The 23,221-nt window shown below is 40.7% G+C and overlaps 1 long non-coding RNA gene across 5 annotated transcripts in view; it reads right to left on the reverse strand.

Annotated features, from left to right (window-relative positions):
- Window positions 1-23,221, reverse strand: part of LOC147363898 (uncharacterized) — a 293,279-nt gene that overhangs the window by 18,535 nt on the left and 251,523 nt on the right. For 2 of the 5 annotated variants that reach the window (XR_015133899.1, XR_015133896.1), the window contains one exon: window positions 18,761-19,111. The exons of 2 other annotated variants lie outside the window; for them this stretch is intronic. This is a non-coding gene — a long non-coding RNA (uncharacterized LOC147363898). Of the gene's footprint in view, window positions 1-10,054; window positions 10,185-18,760; window positions 19,112-23,221 lie in introns of those variants that run through there. One more of the 5 variants, XR_015133897.1, reaches the window with a different exon arrangement.

Raw genomic sequence — 23,221 nt, forward strand, 5'->3', positions numbered from 1 at the left:
ATCTTAGTTTTCTGAATGTTGAGCTTTAAGCCAACCTTTTCACTCTCCTGTTTCACTTTCATCAAGTAGCTCTTTAGTTCCTCTTCACTTTCTGCCATAAGGGTGGTGTCATCTGCATATCTGAGGTGATTGATATTTCTCCTGGCAATCTTGATTCCAGCTTGTGCTTCTTCCAGCCCAGTGTTTCTCATGATGTACTCTGCATATAAGTTAAATAAGCAGGGTGACAATATACAGCCTTGATGTACTGCTTTTCCTATTTGGAACCAGTCTGTTGTTCCATGTCCAGTTCTAACTGTTGCTTCCTGACCTGCATGCAGGTTTCTCAAGAGGCAGGTCAGGTGGTCTGGTATGCCCATCTCTTTTTATTGCTATGTTATGCCTACTTATTTCACCCATCTGGCCTCTACATTGTGTTATGAAGGGGGAACAAAACAGTCTTATAATCCATGGTTATAAGTTTATTTTCTTAAAATTAAATACAAAAGAGTAGTGAGTTATTACCAGCAAATGCCCAAAGGTTGAGAAGATCAGTCAAGAAAAAAGTGATACTTACTATAGGCCACAGTGAACTCAAATGTGACAGCAACAGTAAGCCCAGCTTCTCCCTCTGCTGAAAGAACAAGATCCCCAGAAGGAACAACTACCAAATGATCATGCTCCAGAAATGTTGACGACTTAGGTTCATTTCCATGTTGGGGTATAGCACAAATGTTTAGGAAAGCTTAGCTTACTTCCTCTGTGATGAGCTGTGCCCAAAATGTGAAATGGGGTGGCAAACATCAGAGAGCTAACATTGCTTCACACATCGCAGTGATTCATATAATATTAGATTATCTTTCCTTATTTTTTCCCTTTCTTCTGTCTTCATGCTAAGTTGCTTCAGCCGTGTCTGACTCTGCAATCCTATGGACTGTAGCCTACCAGGCCCCTCTGCCCATAAGACTCTCCAGGCAAGAATATTGGAGTGGGTTGCCATTTTCTCCCATCCTTTCTGAAATAACTTCAAGGTTACAAACCCCATAAGGGAAGGGACTTTGTCTGATTTACTTCATCAATGTGTCTCCAAAGCAAAGGTTAATTCACCACATCTATTATTAATAGTTAAAGAAAGGGTTCTGACTGATCATCTTTATAGAGTGTCTGCTCTGGTGGTGAGCCTGAATGAGGTGACAGCTATGATAATTAGATAGCGTTCTGGACTATGAAGAGTATATAACATAGCGGTTGAAATAGATACCACTTCATTTCAAATAGATGGGGAAAAAATGCAAACAGTGAGACTTTATTTGGAGGGGGGCTCCAAAATCACTGAAGATGGTGACTGCAGCCATGAAATTAAAAGATGCTTGCTCCCTGAAAAAAAAGCTATGACAAACCTAGACAGTGTATGAAAAAGTAGAGACATTGTTTTGCCAACAAATGTCTGTATAGTCAAAGCCATGGTTTTTCAATTGTCATGTATGGATGTCAGAATTGGACCATAAAGAAGGCTGAGAGCCAAAGAATTGATGCTTTTGAACTGTGGTGTTGGAGAAGACTCTTAAGAGTCCCTTGAACAGCAAGGAGATCAAACCAGTCAATCCCAAAGGAAATTAACCCTGAATATTCATTGGAAGGACTGATGCTAAAGCTGAAGCTCTAATGCTTCAGCCACCTGATGTGAAGAGCTATCTCACTGGAAAAGACTCTGATGCTGTGAAAGATTGAGGCCAGGAGGAAAAGGAGGTGACAGAGGACTAGATGGTTGAATGGCATCAGCAACTCAATGGACACGAGTTGGAACAAACTCTGGGAGATAGTGAAGGAAAAGGAAGCCTGGAATACTGCAGTTCATAGGGCCACAGACAGTTGGACATGACTGAATGACTGAACAATAGCACCAGAACTAGATATACAAGTATAACAGGGTGATATAACTATTGTAATAGAGGGAAGGTGTGTAGCACCCTAAAAACTGAGATCGTGCTGTTGACGTAAGATATTGAATCCAGAAAACCCTCTGAAATATGAGAAGATTTTATGTGAACTTAAAGACCAGGTGTAAAACACTAACTGTTTTGTTATGCTTGTTGCCCATCTGTGTATGAGGGACAAAAAAGAGGGGTACAATCATTCTGATGACTGTGTTTTCTTATCTGAGAGTAGAAGAACGTTTTTGAACATCAATCCAAAGAATATCAAGGCCAAAAAATCTAAAATGAGAGGAGTCACAGAAGAGAGCAAGACAGTGACAAAAATGGGTGCAGAGGAGCCGCATAGCCTGGTGTGAAATGCTGGCCTAGGTGGACAAAAGCAGGGACCTTTGCGATTTGAGTGCTCATTGCCAGATGACAAGGGATACTGGCTTGGCTTAGATCAATATATGAAATAAAACATAGTTGAGTAAGTGATGCTAAAAAGGACCATAATGATATTTCACACCAAATTTCAGTTTGTGAAAAGAAAAAAAATACCCTGAAGAGTGAGAACACTGTGTCTTGTATGAGTCTCTAATAACCTGCATATAACAGTCCCTCAATAAATGGTTGTTAAGTACAATGGACACAAGCTGATGAAACATGATAAAAGTGATAATTAATGTGAGGGCATGGCTTTCCCACAGAAACTGAAGGATGATAATACAGATTCATTGGGTAAGCATGGGATTTTGAAACAATACAAGTCTGGGTTTGAAACTTGATTTCACCGTCTGCCACAAGTATAACCTTGGAAAATTTATTTCAAGCTTCTGAGACTTTGTTTTCTCATCTGTAAAATACAGATGGTAGAGTAATTAACTCATAGGATTGTTACAAGGATTAAGTGTTTTACACATATTCATTTCACTGAATATTGAATATTTTTGCATGCTATAATTTTCCAATTTATTTTAGTGGTCTCAAAACTTCCAGTTAGGAAACAAAAGTTTTAAGAACAAATAATAAAGTGGGAGCACCTGGAAAATGATTTGGAAATAGTCTAGAATGAGATTATTTATTATTAAACAAATAGCAAGTTTTTCATATGGTAATTAAGAGTAAGGGGCAAGATTTCAATTTAACATGCTTCCCTGCAATTTGATGGAATTCATTTTACATTATGTAGATGCCAACTGAAGCGCCTTAATTAAATCATCCCAAACAGAGTAGCTATGGGTTGACTTTCCTGTCATCCAAACTGGTCTTCTGGGGCCCTTCTAACCAAACTAACTGACTCAAAAGCCATTTCTGCCTTTTTTTTTTTTTTTTCCAGGACTCACAAAGATAAGAGTCAACACACAGTCAGCAGTAGAGCGTGGCCTCTGGGAGATCACATGGCTCCACATTCAGAATCCCCAGATGCTGTTATCAAGGTCAAGCACGCCGTACCTGAATGAGACGTTTGCTCCTGAGAACAGTCCTGAAATGTTCTTGAAGACCTAAGGAGAGTATTTCCCTTGAGGACATTTTCACTGGGAGGACTTTACAGTTGCCTGTGTAGGCTGTCAAAAAAAATCACCTGAAGATGGGTTTAATTTACCTTATTACTGAAAGGAAAATGTGCCAGGACAAAATTACTGCAGAATAAGTAGGCTTTTAGGTACCTTTGTGTATATAATATTGAAACACTGTAGCATGTTTTTCTGAAGGGATTGGTAAGAAGATGTGGAGAGGAGATTTTAATTAAGAACTGCACATTTTAAAAAGCAAAGTTTTCTCTTTGAATCTGAGAAGAGTCCCTTGATAAATATTATACTTCAATAGTAGCATTTACTACTGAGTTTCTATAAACATTATTACGTCTATATGTTTGCATCTATCATTTTAATAATATTCACATTGCTTTTATTTGTATCTTATTTCACTTTACTTCTCTTAATGAAATTTCAAATCCATGGATGGTTTGATTCTTCATAGTTCACACAACAAATATTTATTAAGTGCCTACTGTTAATATGTGCAGGAAGTACCTATACTATTTTGTAAGACAGCATGACATAATAATAAAAAGTATTCACTTTAAAGGTCAGTGATCTAGAATTTAAACTCAGTTTTCACAATTACAGCTTTATGACCTATGACTATTTTACTCAGTTCTCTGAACCTCAGGTTACTCACATACGCAAAAGAACCAATGACACCTTATGGACAAAATCATTTTGAGAGGTCAATAAAATAATTTTCAGAAACCAAAAATTTCCTAATATATAACATGCATGTCATAAAGGTAAGCCCCTCCTCAAGGCCCTAATGCCAGGTTCTCGAGAACTACATGATATATGTGTCATAACACCCCCCCACCAAGGCAGGGATAACTGTTATATATGATATCTATAACTTGAATCCGTGCTAACATATTAATCATTCTATGGGCAATCCTACTTAAGTAGACTCCTTGGTTATACAAAGCAGCAAGCATTTAATGAGTCCTGATATTTCCAGAGATGCATTATACCTCATTTGGGATATTTCCTAAAGAAGGGTAAGAAATCTTGGCACTCGCAAAACTAAATATATTCATAGATTTGTCTTCAGCTTGTCATACACATTCTCTTAAATATAAGGCATTTTATAAATGAGCACAGTTAATTCACATACCCTGGGCAGGTTCTGCTTCGCTTGCATTTATAAAGGAACACTCCATCAAATGGTGGGGTTTATCCTTTTAATCATTTGGAGGAGTTCTATTAAATTCCACCAAGGCCATTCTTTCAACTTTCAGGCTGCACTCTCTATTCAGAAAAAAGAATTTAATTACCTCCTTAACCCCTCTCAATTCCACTCTGATTTATAACTGATTGTAATTTGCCTCCTTCTGCACCATTCCTGGCCAGGCAGCCACAGCTGTGCCTGCTCTCTCTCTCCTGTCTTAACCGCCTTCGCAAAACTGAAACTTCGTTACCACCTTGAAAGTGAAAGTGAAGTCGCTCAGTCCTGCCCAACTCTTTGCGACCCCATGGATTGTAGCCTGCACCAAGCTCCTCCGTGCATGGGATTTTCAAGGCAAGAGTACTGGAGTGGGTTGCCATTTTCTTCTCCAGGGAATCTTCCCAACCCAGGGATGGAACCCAGGTCTCTCAAATTGTAGACAGACACTTTACCGTCTGAGCCATACTCACAACTTATTTCTCAGAGTCCTCCTGGAGAAAGGAACAGCCATTGGACACCCTGAAAGATTCAGGAGGATGGTGCCAATTTGCACGACAGCTTGCACAGTTTTTGTTGCATTAGTTTAAGGATGAGAATTAAGAAATGACGCGTCTTGAACTTCCGTGGTGGTCCAGTGGTTAAGACTCAGTGCTTCCAGTGCAGGGGGCAAGGGTTCAATCACTGGTCTGGGAACTAAGATCCCATATGCTTTGTGGTATATCCAAAAACTTTAAAGAATCTCTAGAAGAAGTGACGTGTCTTCCCTTATCATACAGTTCACAAGTGTGAACACAACTCTTAGAATACTCTGGATAGAGCTTGACCAAGAACTAAATGGAGAAAAGAGGAGATAGAAGACAGAAAGTATCAAAGCTAAAGCTGTGGTTTCATATCTAGAAAATGACTCCTGGGAAGCCACTGATACCCAGTGTCTCGGTGCTACGTGGGTCCATCTGGCTCCATGTTCACTCCTGGTGTTACTCATCCCTAAATTCAGAAATGCCTTCATCAACTCCTTTACTGATTTTCTCATATCTATTGTCCTTGTCTCTGGCTGTCAATTCTTTAGGAAATGTAGCTTAGCTCTTCTGATTTTTTTTTCCTGAGATAGATGAAACCACATTATCCTTTCTTTCTAGTTTTCAAAACAATAATGAACTTGTAAGCCCCCAGGAGGATACTATCCTTCTATAGGGCAGTAACAATGACTAAAATAAATAACAATAATATTAATATTAATAAATGATAAAACATTGCACACAGGACTCCCAGTGAGTAGTGCAGCAGAGAAACTGGGAATCGGATTCTGAAGTCAGACTCCCTGAGAACGAATCCCAGGTTCACTACTTTTTAGCTGTGTAACCATGAGCTGCTGCTGCTGCTAAGTCGCTTCAGTCGTGTCTGACTCTTAGCGACCCCATGGACTGCAGCCCACCAGGCTCCTCTGTCCATGGGATTTTCCAGGCAAGAGTACTGGAATGGGGTGCCATTGCCTTCTCTAGTATAACCATGAGAGATCTACTTAAAAACCTCTGAGCTTATTTCTCACATGCAACAAATGGATAATAACAGTATGTACCTCACAGGGGTTATCTGATGATTGAAATAAATAACCTTGTAATCCATTGGTAAGTCTAGTAAGGGCCAATAGACATTACCAAATTATTATTATAGAAAGATACCTTGGTTTCATTTTGACTGGATTATAACAGAAACCAGATCACCCATGGAATAGAACCCACAGTGAAAAATCTCATGAGAAATGGATCTGTGAAAAACCAAAGGCCATCAATGATTTTTAACAGGTCTCATTTTTCAATTGCCAGTCCAGGTTCAATGCATGACACTGGATCCTTGGGGCTGGTGCACTGGGATGACCCAGAGGGATGGTACGGGGAGGGAGGAGGGAGGGGGGTTCGGGATGGGGAACACGTGTATACCTGTGGCGGATTCATGTTGATGTATGGCAGAACCAATACAATATTGTAAAGTAATTAACCTCCAATTAAAGTAAATAAATTTATATAAAAATAAAAAAATAATAAATATAAAAAAATAAAAAATAGGTTATACATGGCTATTTAATGGCTAAACAGATTAAACTGATATTATGGTGGTTTAGCTAATCATAACATAGGAAATAAATGATTTAAAAAAAAAGCATTTTCTCTTTATTTCAAGAAATGCACTTCGGTCTCTTAGGATTAAAGGGAAAGAAAGAAGGGAGAACAAAACAGCAGAGCTCCAACAGGATCCCTCACGGCAGAGGCAGCCTTGGACGCAGCCATCAAGCTGCAATCAAAAGGCTAAATGAGCAGTATTGTTGGGAGGAATGAGAAGAGATGAGAACTCACTAAGGACAACTCCCACTATGGGCTCTTGAAAATTCATCTCTCAGAAAATGAAGCAAAAAAAAAAAAAGATTGTGCCAAGTCTTTTTAATTGATGAATAATTTATGGATGATCAGCAGGAGCATCCATCCAGACAGCCGATTAAATGCAAAGTATTTTGATAAGCAGAAAGTTACCACCGCAGGCCTCATAGGGGAAGGAAAGCATCTGTAGCAATCAATGCCAGTCTATATATATTGATACGTGTTACCATCTCTTCTTTCCCTATCCCACCCTGCTTTAGCACGGGCAGAAAAAGTTACCTCCTCTGTGAGTTTCTTTCTCTTGTCAAAATGACAGAGGTTAAATGTGGATATAAGAAAGGCAATTAAAATAGATCTGTCACAAGTGTGCTATCCCAGCGTGTCTTCCCTGATTTCCTTCTCTAGTGTGAACTGCTACCAAAGGATGGTAATTGAAATTTGTCAGTGTTGACAGCTGATGACTAATATGGAGATTTTCATTACATATCCCTCCTGGAATGGAAAAGAGATGAGTGCATATTAAACTCCAGGTATAGGACAGGGAAATGCAGGCACTCTCAAGCCAGCCAAGCAAGAACTGTTGGGGAGAAGCGTAATACCCTCTGGAATTAATCTGTATGGACATAGAGATGGTATTGGTTTTCTTCAGTTTTCACTATGTAGCCTCATATTGTGCAATGTTATCATTTATCCTTACAGCCGTTTATGTTAATATCAGCTGGAAGCCCCTCCCCATTAACCTCCCTAACTTTTGGCAGAATCAGTTTGAAAAATATATGAATAACTACTTCCTTAAGCTTGAAAATGTTGTAGCTTTATAACCTAGAAACCTGGAAGTCATTCTAGTATTCACCTGTGTTATTTTATATTGTGTATGTGGTGTTTCTGCTCATCCAAATAGCTAAAAGAAATGTGATTAATCATATTATCCAAGCGGAATTCTGCAGAAAGATAAAAGGAAATTGACTTTAGTCAAAATTTTGCTGACTTTTGGCATTGGTCAAGAATGAATACTCATTCTAACAGATTTCTGATGATTGGGACAGAAAGTAAAACTGCTCTAAAGTTGTGATGCAGGGATCTCCCTCGTGGTCCAGTGGCTAAGACTTTGTGCTCCGAATGCAACGGACCTGGGTTCAACCCCTGGTCTGGGTACTAGACCCACATTCCATAACTAAGACCACATACAGCCAAATTAAATGTTAAAAAAATAAAAAAGTTGTGGCGCAATATCCTAGTTAGCTAACATAGCAAACCACCCCAGACTCAGCAGATGAAAAGAATGACATTTGTACAGCACCCTATAAATGTGTAGGTCAGGAATTGAGACAAGGCTCAGCTGGGTGTTTCTTGAGGGACATATGGCACTGATGGAGTTCTCCCACCAGTATTCAGATGGCAGATAGGCATGTCTGGAGGGTAAGATGGCTTCACTCACATTTCTGGTTGTATTAATACAAGTTCTTATTTTTTATATTCTTGATGCTTTGGCATCTGGGGTTTTGTTGACCAGGGAGAGACTGCCTCTCTCAGGGCTAGCCAAATTCCTAAAGATAGCACGAGTACCTTTCATATACTAACCAATAAATCAAAAATCTTTAGTCCCTAGCGGTGGCTCAGATGGTAAAGTGTCTGTCTACAACGCAGGAGACCTGGGTTCGATCCCTGGGTCGGGAAGATCCCCTGGAGAAGGAAATGGCAACCCAGTCCAGTACTCTTGCCTGGAGAATTCCGTGGATGGAGGAGCCTGGTAGGCTACAGACCATGGGGTCGCAAAGAGTCGGACATGACTGAGCAATTTCACTCACTCCCTTTATGGGGTTCTCATAGAGAATGTACGCTCAAAGTTCATATTGCTCTGTTTTAATCACCCCACAGTCAGGTACCAGACAAGGAGGGTCCAACCCATCCATGGAAGGCTGCTGAAATTACTCAAATTAGTCAGTTTCCCTGTCCCTAGCCCACGTTTGCGCCTTACTTCTCTGCCTTCTTATCAACTCCAGTGCTTCCTCAGGTGGTCCTGTGTGGCCAGGCATGCCCTTTCTTTTCAGAAATTATGAATCAAATTATGATTCATCAGAAATTATGAACAAACTATCTCTTCTTAATTTTTATTTATTTATCTTTGGCTGTACTGGGTCTTTGGTGCTGCATGCCGGCTTTCCCTAGCTGCAGCGAGCAGAGGCTACTCCTTGTCCTGGTGGCTTCTGTTTCAGGGCACGGGTCTAGGGTGCACAGCCTTCCACAGTTGCAGCGCATGAACTCAGTAGCTGCGGCTCGCGGGCTCGGGTAGCAGTGGCGCTCAGGCTTGGGTGCCCTGCGACGTGTGGAATCTTCTCAGATCAGGGATGGAACCTACGCCCCCTGAATTGACAGGCGGATTCTCAACCACTGGACCACCAGGAAAGTCCCAAACTATACCTGAACAACAATAAAACCTACATTGAAATGAAAACAAATCAAAAAACTCGTGCAGTGACAGGAATGGCTGGAAGGTTGGGAGTCTCATGGGGAGACCAACACGTGATCTCAGAGTAGCCAGACTTCTTTTCTTTTTTTTTATTTATTTGTTTTAATCGGAGGCTAATTACTTTACAATATTGTAGTAGTTGCCACCACACATCGACATGAATCAGCCATGGGTGTACATGCATCCCCCATCCTGAACCCCCCTCCCACCTCCCTCCCCATTCCCTTCCTCAGGGCTGTCCCAGTGCACCAGCGTGAGCGCCCTGTCATGCAGACTTCTTAAATCACAATTCAAGGCACTTAGAAAGAGTGTCCCGAGAGATGAGGGCAGAAGCTGCAAGACTTCTTATGATATTGCTTTGAGAGTCTCAGAGTGTCATTTTCTCTGAATTGGTCAGGTAAATCACAAGGTGAACAGAGATTCCAGGGAGATAATGTAGCTTCCACCTCTCAGTGGTCAGGGTAATAGAGAATTTGCAACCATTTTTAAGCTACTGCAAACAAGTTCACTTTAGTCATGCCTTTAAGGATCCCTCATTAAAGATCAGTGAAGGTGTAATTCTAAAGGAATCCTAAAGGAGGTTGTTTCCTAATTTTGAGATCTGGTTCTCTCTGGGAGTGTTACCTAGGATTTCTGCATGATTTCAGGCACAATTGTATCTGATTATATATTCACTGGCACAGGAAGCAAGAAGTCAAAACATAGGGATGAGAAAGCTCCACTTCTTGCCTGTGGGAAGAACAACAAAAATAAATATATCTCCTGATTCCCTGGAGGGAGGCATGACATTATGATGATTATAAAGAGCTAAAAGATAGAAACAGAGGTATGTGCAAATGCCCCTAATGAGGCGTTAGTGTTGGGATTGTATCACATTTGTCTTCCAAACCACATGCTTTCTAAACATGTATTTGCATTTCGATATAATGAGTGTAATTTTCTCTTACTGACCAAAATTACTTTAGATGTGAAAATGATGAAGCTTAAAAGTGAGTAACTCAGTTGATCAAACACCAGCATGCTAATGGCTCCAGATTTAACCAGGAGTACTTTCCCCATTCCCCACCCTGGCACCAGCTAAGAGCTAAATTCCATGCCAAGAGTATATTTAGTGTTCTTGGGTTCCCTCAATCTCTGATGAAGATGTCATGCAAGAAAAGGGCTGAAAAAGACACAAAGCATGTTATACTCTTCTTTAGCCTCAATGACAAAGGACATTTAGATGTGCAATTAAGTATTTTTCAAAATACTGTGCCTATTTATTTTTCTATCAACACGTGGTAAAATATGAATACCCCCTGACTCTATCTAATTACACAAAGAATATTGAAGAAGCAAGTTCCTTACATCTCACTGGAAAGGAGCAGCCACACTGCTGGACTGCATTCAAGAAGTCACCGCTTTCCTATCACCAGACAATTGTGCTACTTTACATAATCAGTATTCAGGGGATGCTACTTTGCTAATAGGCAAAATCCTACAATGACAATTTAAATGGTTTGAAACATGTGCAAGATAATTTGGAGTCACAGCTCTGCCAATTGCTAAACAAGTGCAGCAGGAATGGAGACTCTGAGCATCAAGAGTGCTGCTGGGAGAACAGCCTGTCCTGTTTGATCAAGGAAACTTTGCTCACATCACGTCAGGAGCTCAAGCCAGCTAATATCATCATCTCAGACTCTTACTAGGGGAGATTAACTGTCTTCACTGGATAACTCCATCGCTCACCATGGTGGAAACAAAGAATAGGCAGATGGTTTTCAGTGGATAGGAGTGCAAACTCAGGCTAAAATACAAAAAGATCTTGGTTTGAGCCCTGGCTATGTACTACTAATTAGCTCTGTGAGCTTGGGTAAGTCAGTCGGTCTCTCTTAAATTGACTATTCATCTGTTTGAAAAGTAAAAACAGGACTTACCTCCTAGAGCTATGAGGATTAATTGCAATACTTCATGCTCTCTCAAAGTCTGACAAATAGTAAGTACTCCATAAAAGTTAACATCTGCTGTTTAAAATGTGGAATTAACATAATTTTGAAATGATGAACCCCACATGAATGGGCTTTAGGGAGTCAATGAATCTCCAGGAAATGTGACAAAATTCTGAATTTTCTGGGAAGAAGTTTCATTGCTGCTGTTGTTGTTTAGTCGCTAAGTCATGTCTGACTCTTGTAACCCCCTGGACTGTAGCCTGCCAGGCTCCTCTGTTCATAGGATTTCCAAGCTTGCCATTTCCTTCTCCAGGGGATCTTCCACATCTCCTGGCAGGTGGATTCTTTGCCACTGAGCCACCAGGAAAGTCCAGAAGTTTCATAGCTTTCATTCAAGTCTCAAGTATGTGCATAGCAACAACAAAAACGTAATTACCACTACCTTATGTATTTTCCAATACAGAAAAGATATGTTGATGAACCTTCAACAAATATTCTTCAAGTTTCACTAAGTACAGGCACCACACTAAATTCTGAGGATGTAACAGTGAGTTTTAAGTGCCTTTTCTCAGAGACGTGTGTATAGAAGAGTGGAGAATGGACATCAACAGTTAATCCATAAATAAATAATAAATATTTTGAAAATGAAAAGCAAGATGCATATGGTAGGTGAAACAATCTAGATAATTTTAGACACTTGCACCCAACCCTAACCCAAGTCTGGATTTGAGTAGATTTGGCTTCCTGGGTTAGGGCGGATGGAGGGTCAGTCTCCTTGCTGGGGTAGATCAGAGCTGATGGCTACAGCCCTAGGCCATGTGGTTGGGACTGTGTATACAGGAGGCCTACTCAGTGCACACTTCCTCACCAAAGCAATCCAGCGCTCCTACTAATCTGGCTGAAGTCTAGATGTACCACACAGCTGGCCCTGTCTCCTGCTTAGAACTGATTTATTGCAAAATCTCAAAATACCAGGACCATAACACATTTATTTTTTCCTAACAACAACTTTCTACAATATTATTTCAAACCTTCTTTCCTGCTTGAAAGCCATTACCTAAACAACAACATCAACAAATTTGTATCTGCTTATGGTAACAGACATTTGGTAGAATTATTGTGGTAATCATTTCACAATATATACAAATATCAAATCATTATGTTGTACACCTGAAGCTAATATAATGTTATATGTCAATTATACCTTGATAAAAAAATCATTTTGTATGTATCCTCTTAAATGTCTATATATAAATATAAATTTATATGAACTCATTAACTGATGACAGCTTATTTGCCTTTGTGGTCTTCTGCTTTTTAATTTATTTCACTTCCTCCTCTATCTCCCAACTACATCACTGCTCCTATAACACTGTCCTTATTAATAATTCAGGTGATATATGTATCTATATAAGATTTTTTTTATTATCCATACTCAGAGTCATCCATGTGGGCATATATATAGATAGATAGACAGATAAAGAATCTTATAACAAATGCTCTTCCTCATCTTGCTCACCTTGCTCACCTAGTTAACAATATCTTACGACTAGTCGTCCAAATCAGTTATTATATCTCTATTTAAATTTTTAATGGCTGCATATTATCCTATAGTATGGATATGCCATGATTGCTTCAGTCATTTTTCTAATATTATGTATTTACTTATTTCAGGGTTTTATACCATGAACAATCTTGCAATAAGAGCCCTGTTCATATATTCTTATATCCTGCTAATTCCCAAGAAGGGGTCTGCTCAATCAAAAGTTACACATGTTTGTAATTTTAATAGCTATAGGCAATTCATTTGCCGAAATGATTAAGCAGTTCACATTTTGTTTCCAATTGTCTTCACAGGTACATGTAGGATACATGGTGTTAACTGCTTGTGCCCCATTCCCCCACCCCATCCCGCCCCAAAGAACCCTACCCTACCAGCTGCATGAGTCACAACCCAACTTTCACCACCCTAATGACTCTAGTCTTGAATCCCATTTGGCCATTTAACAAATATTCACTGAGCCCCACTATGTGCCATTTATTTTGCTGGGCACCTGGGATACACAGGTAATAAGACATTTGAAAGAGACAATGAATGAACATTACCAAACAAATCTGAGGTGCTGGGGAGTATGTGTCAGGGAAAGATCACATAGGCTGGGGAGACTTTATTGAAGGAAGAAATGTTCAGCTTTTTTCCTCTTTTAAACTCAGTTTCTTGTGGCTGCTCTAACACATTACTACAAATGTAGATCATTAAAACGATGTGTTCCCCTTTTAACTGAGTGTACCAGTTTTCTGACGTGGTGCTGATAAATTGCCACGAACATGCTGCTTTAAAACATTGTCATTCAATCAAAACTACAATGAAGTACCACCTCACAGCAGTCAGAGTGGCCGTCATTAAAAAGTCTACAAATAACAAATGCTGGAGAAGGCAATGGCACCCCACTCCAGTACTCTTGCCTGGAAAATCCCATGGATAGAGGAGCCTGGTAGGCTGCAGTCCATGGGGTCGCTAGGAGTCGGACATGACTGAGCAACTTCACTTTCACTCCTCACTTTCATGCATTGGAGAAGGAAATGGCAACCCACTCCAGTGTTCTTGCCTGGAAATCCCAGAGAATGGGGAGCCTGGTGGGCTGCCATCTATGGGGTCGCACAGAGTCGGACACGACTGAAGTGACACAGCAGCAGGAGAGGATGTAGGGAGAAGGGAACCCTCCTACACTGTTGGTGGGGGGTCTAATTGGTACACCACTATAGAAAACAGTATGGAGGTTCCTCAGAAAACTAAAAACAGAATTACCATGTGATCCAGCAATGCCACTCCTGGGCATATTCCCAGACAGAGCTATAATTCAAAAAGATGCAAGCGCCCCTATGTTCATAGCAGCACTATTATCAGTGGCCAAGGCATGGAAACCACCTAAGCGTCCATTGACAGATGGATGGACAGAGAAGAGGCGGTGCACATATACAATGGAATGTTGCTCAGCCATAATTCTGGCATGAATTCATATAGAGAAATTTTTTTATGTTAAAAATAAAGCATATACCTTATGATTTTCGAAAGATAATATGAACAATGACATACATTTATATAAACTACATTTATATTATTATAATATATATAAATATAAGACAAATATATACAGAGAATTATCATCTACCATAATTGAATTTTCCCAGAAAATGTAACAGATTAAGAAGCAGTTCTATTAATCCTATATTCCTAATTTGTCCTTTCCCCTGTTCCATCTCCCCTTCAAAAGCTATCACCATATTGTAAATCAACCATAACTTAATAAAAAATAAATTTTAAAAGATGCAGTTATTTATCTGTGTCTCTCGTCCACTCTGAGCAGCGAATGACTGGGTGCTCCTAATTAAGTCATTTTGTCCTGCAATAGTTTGAGCTCTAAATTTCAGCATATACTACTCTCCTCCTCACAGTTTGAAAAACAAATTTCTGTTGTTTTTACCCTTTGGGTTCCATCCTTTTCAGTCTTTCTTTTTCTCCATTTTATCCATTATTATGTTCCCGGCTTTGCCACGAGAATTGCACAAACAAGTCTCCAGTTTGCTTTGCACCCAAGCTCTGTTGAATGAGGTTGTTAATTGTTTCTTAGTTTATTTGTTTATACATTTGCTTCTCTATCAACTGCTATAAAATTTTAATAAGTTAAACCAATTATTTAGAACTCAAGAGTGACCAGAATTTATTTTTCTACCTTTAATACTAAGGAGAAAGACAAGTTCTTTGCCAACTTATTCTTTAAAAAGTATTTGGCAAAAAAAAAAAAGTTTGAAATAATTTATTAAACATTGCCTGTGCATTTGCCTTTAAGCTGGCAGTGTTAGTTAGTTGCTCAGTCATATCCGACTCTTTGCGAGCCCATGGAACTGTAACCCACCAGTCTCTGTTCACGGCATTCTCCAGGCAGGAATACTGGGGTGGGTAGCCATTCCCTTCTCCAGGGGATCTTCTCTACCCAGGGATCAAACCAGGGTCTCCTGCATTGTAGGCAGATTCTTTACTGTCTGAGCCACCAGGGACCTATCCAATCTCTTATAATACCCAGTTTATAGTTGACTTTCACATGTGACATGAAACAGTCCATCATTTAGCCATGACAGACATTGCTGACCAATCTTGATGCATTCTTTTTAGCTGAGACTTGGTTTCAGAGTCCTTTTGAATGGGACACTTGGCCAATCACCCATTTGTCAGAGGGAACACCAGAAGGGAAACATTTTAACCATTCTTAGATAGACTCTCCTTTTTAGACTTTACCCTGCATTTTAAACTATGGTCATAAATTTACTCCAGCAAACTCTGTGGGCATCATATTCTCACCCACAGTAATCTTGGGAACCCATGACTCGGAGCAAGTGTTTATTGGAAATATTATCCTAGGTGCTACTTCATTCAACCAGTTACTTCTCTTGACTAACTTTTAAGGATAATCATCGGAAGGGAAAAAATTCTGTCCTATTTTCTCTTTAATATACATGTTTTTTTCTCTTTCACGCTGGCATTTTCTGTTTTTCTCTTTCTTCCTGAACATAATAATAATAGTAATAGATATCTGCTGTTTTGAAATAATATGTAGCATTTAAAATTCTTTGCTCAATACTTTGAAATGTTCTAAGTCTAACAAAAAGTGAAAATGCTTTTTGAACTGCCGTATAGTCATGAATTAATGATATTGTTTATCCCATCACTACAAGAAATCCAATAGATCTGGAGGCAAAAGACAAAACTCTCCTACAGGAAGGCAGATGACTGACACCTCAGAGGAGTAGAGGAAATTAAAAACTTCACAGGCAAAACTGACAACTTGTTTTAAAACTTAAATGTTAATTCTCTTACAAGTGAGTCAGAAGAAATTGACTGAGGACTGAAAGTGACAAAGACTGAAATATTGTCTATAAACACGAGCCAAAATCACTTTTGGTGACTCACCCTCCCAAATTCACGTCAGCCCTCACTCAAACAATGACGCAGGCTCTGGGTTGGAGGAGGTCATAGAAGGTACCCGACTGACAGTTGATCTCATGTTAGACCCAGGGGATCAAAGGCTCTCAGCCCCCTCCTTTGTCTTTGGAAGGTACATTCTGCTCACTGTTCTCACAATGGGAGCAGATTTCAAGGACAAAGGCTTGAGACAGTGATATGTTGCTGAGACCATGTGGATGTTGTACGTGACTGTGCCCTGTTAAGGCTTCTATATCAACGTTTTTTTTAAGATTCTGGCAAATGGGTGTGGACTTTCCAGGTGGTTCAGTGGTAAAGAATCCACCTGCCAATGCAGGAGATACAAGAGATGCAGGTTCAATCCGTGGGTCAGGAAGATCCCCCGGAGAATGAAATGGCAACCCACTCCAGTATTCTTGCTAGGAAATTCCATGGACAGAGGAGCCTGGCAGGCTATAGTCCATGAGGTCACAGAGCAGACAGGACTGAGTGACTGAGTGTACACACTCAGGTGGCTGTTGAGATCTACTTGTCTCACAGCCAACCAAGACAAGCTTGTTAAACTTGCCACCTCCCAGTGTGAAATGGCTGCCTCTCTCTCCTTTCCTTGCCCTCCATGTATGGGGGGCCAGTTTCTGAACCAATAGTTTTGCAGTCAAACAAGCCTGAACTCAAATTCTGTCCCCAGGCCCAATCAAATGGCAACCTTAAAGGAGTCGCTTCACCACTCTGAGCCTCCAGTTTTCATCTGTAAGAGGGAGAACGTGACATTATGTAAAGCACCCCACCTGTGCCTGGTGTCATAATACTCAATCCAAGCTCAAGAAACCTTAGCTTCCTTCCTCCTTAGGGATGACTTGCCTTGAGCTGGGGACAGTCAAGGAGACTCTCTTTGGAATTTAAATACTCTTAATTCTTGCAGTGGCAAGGACTGATTTCCTAACAAAGAGGACTGGGAGGAGCTCATTTTAAAAATGTAAAACTGATTTGAATTTACTCTGATCAATGCAAACACAAAGTACTAAATTGATTTTCTGCAGTTCAAATTATTTTAATTGGAGAGATGAAATTTTAGAAGCCTCCCATGGCTAGCCAGTGAATTTTTAGAACTGAGGCTTTGAGAATGAACACTAAACCATAATAAATTATTTCTCCTCCCCGAGTATCAATTTCCAGGGAACATTCTGGTCTAATATCTCACAGCATTTAGTTCCATTGAGAGTGGCTACAAAAGGGGGCGAAGACTATCGAGCAGGTGGAGGGGTCGGACCTTCAAAATACCCCACATCCCCACCCTCGAGCGGAGTGGCTTCAACCTTACATGTTGTGTGCTGTAAGCTTCTGTGTAAGATGGTTTGAAAATTATTTTATAAGTGAAAATTTTAAATCAGTGCTTGGAGTGAGCATACTCTCTGTCTGGTCCCCCCCGCCTACCTCTGGGATCCCGTTCCAGGCCATTCTCTTCTTTACTCACTGTAGCCACACTAACATTATTTCCAGGCCTTATATGTGCCAAGCTCTTTCCTACCTTAGGGATTTTGCACATACTATTTCTTTGGCTTAGAAATCTCTTTCCACCATTTTTCAACTGGTCAATATACAGATCCTTTATTCTTTGAGTCTGCTTATTTTTCACATCTCCAATGAGGCCTTTCTTGTATCACCAGCCCCACGTAAATCAGTGCTTTCCCTGGAACTGCCAGATAAAATACAGGACAGCTAGTTAAATTTGAATTCTAGATGAAGATCAAATAGTTTTTAATGCTTCATATTTATGCTAAAAGGTTTCTTAGTGTTTTTCTGAAATTCATGTTTACCTGGGCATTCTGTATTTTTATTTGTTAATCTAATAACACTATTTTTCCTTATTATTGTCCTTCTCAGCAACCCACAGTTTTCCTTCACAGCAACTGCATCTCCATTTTGAGTACTTATTTAATGTTTTATTTTACTGTTCCACTGGATTATAAAGCTCCAATGGGCAGAATCTAGTCTGTTTATTCTCTGCTACATACCTACCAGTAAGTACAATTCTCAGCCATACACCTCCCAGAGAGCTGAAAGGTCTCTGCTTTAACCTATGTCTATTCTTCTTCCAAAATAAATGATGCTTGTCAAAGATGTTTCTCAGTTACACCTCAAAGGAAACATGACAGTCAACCACCCTGAACCAGTTTCAATCTAACTGCAGGAGCAGTGCCTACGTTGAGGAAATCAAGAAGGGTCTGAAAGTTGCCTTAGCTTCATTACCACGCCAAGATCTCAGTCCAAAGAGGGGATATGTATCTTGTTAGACACAATCAGTGCTGTGTCCGAGGGAACCAAGGGGGCTGCACACATGTTAGCTATTCCTGGAAATCACCACCCATTTCCCCAGAGACATATGTTCCCCTTACCTCTCAAAACCTCCCCAACTTTCCTCCCTTTGGGGAGAAGGTGTCTTTACAGCACGCTCTCATTCCCATTCTTCAATCAGCAAATACAGTTTCTGCTCCTCTCTGCCCACTCATTCAACTGGCACTTGCAGCTCCAGGCAAGGTTGGAGTCCACCCAACTGGAGAGGATCAGTAACACAATGTCTGGCACAAGAAGCAGTAAAAACAATCTGGAGTTGTAGACTTGATGATGTGGAAATACACAACTGCAGGGAGGGGATCTTCCATGATGGTCCAGTGGTTAAGACTTTGCCTTCCAATGCAGGAGGTGTGGGTTCAATCCCTGGTCAAGGAGCTAAAAATCTCACATGCCTTGTGGCCAGAAAACCAAAACATAAAAACAGAAGCAATACTGTAACAAATTCAATAAAGACTTAAAAATGGTCCACATCAAAAAAAAACAACAACAACAATGTTTTAATAACTAAATGGAGGGAGGCATGAGGTGGAATCCCAATGTTTATAAATTGTAATGTTACTATTATTTATCTCTAAAATTAGTGCTTGGGCTTTATGATCCCCACTGACTATCTTGAAGTGAAAATTGTTGGATTACAAGCTTTCAGATAAAGCAACTGCTTATTAAGACTTTCAGTGTAATGATTCCTAAAGTTCTGAAATAGTTACACATAGCCATAATAATAGATATGGTTATTTGGCCAATTGTAATACACTAGATATTTTAATTACATGATTTCTATCCTTTGGATACCTTTCAGTTTAAGTATGAGGTCCATTTTGTAGAAGAGAAAAGTAAAATTCAAACACTTCTTCTCCCAGGTCACACAGAGAGAGGGAAATGGCTAGACTGTTTCCGTTAACTCCCACTTAACCAGGGCAAACCTCAAGCTAGGGCTCAGATGTGAATTAGCTTCTATCAGTTACAAACATTCATGTGAGATTTGGAGCGATGGAAGAGAGGCAGAAGCTGACTTCTTGTGACTCTTGGCTTGAGCTTCTGGCAAGCAAGACCATGTGAGGTTTCAGGGCAGCAGCAGTCCAGTGTCATCGCCCAGTCTCTTGGATGATGGAGACAGTTGCAAAGGCAGTGCTCAGAGAGGCTGCTTACTTCCAGGATAGTAGTCTAGCAGCATCGAGAACAGTACTTTCAAGGGGAGCAATTCTGTATATTTCGTGGAGTCATTCCAGGGATCCAGCCTAAAACCTGTTTCTCCAGCTTCTCCAACAATTTTATGCATATCGAACCCCTGACATTAAACTCCCTCATGCTTTAAATACCTACAGTGGATTATATTTACTGCATGGAATCCTGATAGACATAGCAAGCAACCAGCAATTACTTTTTCCACCAGACCATGCTGTATGTAACTTATACTTTTAAAAGAAGTTAAGGGAATACCCTGATGATCCAGTGGTTAGGACTTGGTGCTTTTATACACCTCCCAGAAGAAAATAAATACATAAAAGAAGCTAAAAATTGCTCTGCATAGCTAGGTTCTCCAAGGATTGGGAGAAAGAGTCTGACTTCATACTTCGATGTTTGACTGCTGTTAGTTTTCTTTTTGGGGGGAAGGAGCAGGTATAGTTGCTTTACAATGTTGTGTTAGTTTCTGCTGTACAATGAAGTGAATTAACTCTACATGTACATATATTCCCTCCCCCTGAACTTCATGCACACCCCAACCTCACCCCACCCACCCAGGTTATCTCAGAGCCCTGAGCTGAGCTCTCTGCTCTGTACAGCAGCTCCCCCCAGCTACCTATTGTACATGTGGCAGTGCGCATCCATCAGTCCCAACCTCCGGATTCACCTCCCCTGCCTCGCCCTGCCTCGCCCTGCCCCAGGTTGCAGGGCAGGAATAGAGGGGCAGACACAGCCATTGCTATTGGCTTTTAAGCCTCACCCCTCTCCTCATTCTTGCCCCAGCTGGTGAAGCCGACACTAAAGCCCCCAGTGGCCCCTCCTTTGACTCCAGTGGGAAGTTCAACCTCTAGCAGGAGCCCCACTCAGGTTCTATACCTCTAAATACCACAGAAACCCAAGCCCGTCTCCTTTCCTTGTTCGCCTAAGCCATTTTTGGGCCAGCTTGGGGTCTGGCCCTGAACTCCCCAGAAAGTCCCTTCATGCCAGTAATAAACCTTTTCATACCCTCCTGCTGCACAACATCTTAACATCCAAACAAAATTTTGGCTAGAGGTTCAGACTGCTTTTACAGAGTGCCCGCAGCAATGACTGTAGTTACTTATCTTAGTCCAGACTGCTATAACAAAACACTGTAGACTGTGGGGCTCAAACAACAGAAATCTACTTCTCACTGTTCTGGAGGCTGAGAGCCCAGGACCTTTCATCTTATGAAGGCCCTCTCCCTGGTTTTCAGATGGAACCTACTTTCTCTATCGCATGGTAGAGATCACACCTCTCTTGTGTCTCTTCTTTCAAGTGCAAGATTCCATTCACAAGAGCTCTACCACCATGACCTAATCACCAAAGTCCCCAACGCATCAGGAGCCCACGAGCTGGGGATTCCAGGGTCTATGAGGATGTGCTGGTCAGTGGCGGAGGAAACAGAGACTAAGAGAAGACCCGCCAGGCCTCCCCACAGCCCAGGGGGAAGTACCAGGATTCAAGTGCAGACCTGCCTCCATCTAGTGCCCTGTCCTTCCACCTCATCACACTGGGGATTAAGACTTCAACATGTGAATTTGAAGTGGGCAGGGGGATACAAACATTGTCCATAGCACTTATTATAAGCCACCTGGAAATAAGCAGCAAAAAACAAGGGGGAAAAAAAAGGGAAGAAAAAGGAAAAGCACAAGTAACTGATCTAACTAAGATCAGATAAAGCTGATTCACAGAAAAAATTTCTTGAGGGCAAAACAGCTTTATTTGAAGAACACTTGCCTAGGAACATATTATGAGAAATATCTATGCATTATAAACATTTCTGTAAAATCCAATTGTGATTCATTCTAATAGTTCCAATAGAAATAGTTATTTACCACATCCAAGCATTTTCAAAAACAATCATTGTGTTAAAGAGCAGCTTTAATGCACCACCAGTATGAGGTTGTTAAATATTTTAACTACTGAGTGACTAAGAATTAATATTTCAGGACTAAAATTCACTGATTATTGGATTCCTACTATCTAGTCATTACAAATGAATGATTAATGTGATTTCCACAGAACACCTTTTAGTTAAGAAACTGATAAACCTAACAGCCTAAGCAGGTACACAAATAACACTTATAGAGTTGCCAGGGTATTTCAACGTGGCTTTGAAAGAAGACAGCATCTCTCATTGTAGAACCATGTATGTTTCAACAAAATGAATCAAATCACAAAATTTTAGACCTAGGTAAACCACTTGATGGAAACAGTGTCAGACTTTATTTTTGGGGGCTCCAAAATCACTGCAGATGGTGACTGCAGCCATGAAATTAAAAGACGCCTACTCCTTGGAAGGAAAGTTATGACCAATCTAGATAGCATATTCAAAAGCAGAGACATTACTTTGCCAACAAAGGTCCATCTAGTCAAGGCTATGGTTTTTCTAGTGGTCATGTATGGATGTGAGAGTTGGACTGTGAAGAAAGCTGAGCACCAAAGAATTGATGCTTTTGAACTGTGGTGTTGGAGAAGACTCTTGAGAGTCCCTTGGACTGCAAGGAGATCCAACCAGTCCATTCTGAAGGAGATCAGCCCTGGGATTTCTTTGGAAGGAATGATGCTAAAGCTGAAACTCCAGTACTTTGGCCACCTCATGCGAAGAGTTGACTCATTGGAAAAGACTCTGATGTTGGGAGGGATTGGGGGCAGGAGGAGAAGGGGACGACAGAGGATGAGATGCCTGGATGGCATCACCAACTCGATGGACGTGAGTCTTGGTGAACTCCAGGAGTTGGTGATGGACAGGGAGGCCTGGCGTGCTGCAACTCATGGGGTCTCAAAGAGTCAGACATGACTGAGCAACTGAACTGAACTGAAACCACTTTAAACCTTGATCTGTAAGCATTTGGTGACAGAAGAGGAAATAATTCGCAGAAGTTAGGAGTTCAGCAGCCCACAGGTGAATGGGAGAGTGCTATTTGGGCACCATTAAGGTGAAGGTGTGTGTTGTTCAGTCGTGTCTGACTCTTTGCAACCCCATGAACTATATATAGCCTGCCAGGCTCCTCTCTCCATGGAATTCTCCAGGCAAGAATATTGGAGTGGGTTGGCATTTCCTTCTCCAGGGGATCTTCCCAGCCCAGGGACTGAACCTGGGTCTCCTGCATTGCAGGTGGATTCTTTACCATCTGAGCCACCAGGGAAGCCCCTTGTTATAACAATTAGTCAATGCTTGTATCCCTTAAGTACTTCCTTCAGAATTCTGATGGGAAGCAAACAGTCCCAATGCTAAAAAATATATTTTCTGGAAGCTTTTAATATACTACCTATTAGATAAATCAATTTCTCTA

The sequence above is a fragment of the Bos grunniens genome, chromosome 10 (assembly GCF_055505025.1).
Source record: "Bos grunniens cultivar Pamir isolate PY7600 chromosome 10, Bosgru_T2T1.0, whole genome shotgun sequence".
Taxonomy (NCBI): domain Eukaryota; kingdom Metazoa; phylum Chordata; class Mammalia; order Artiodactyla; family Bovidae; genus Bos; species Bos grunniens.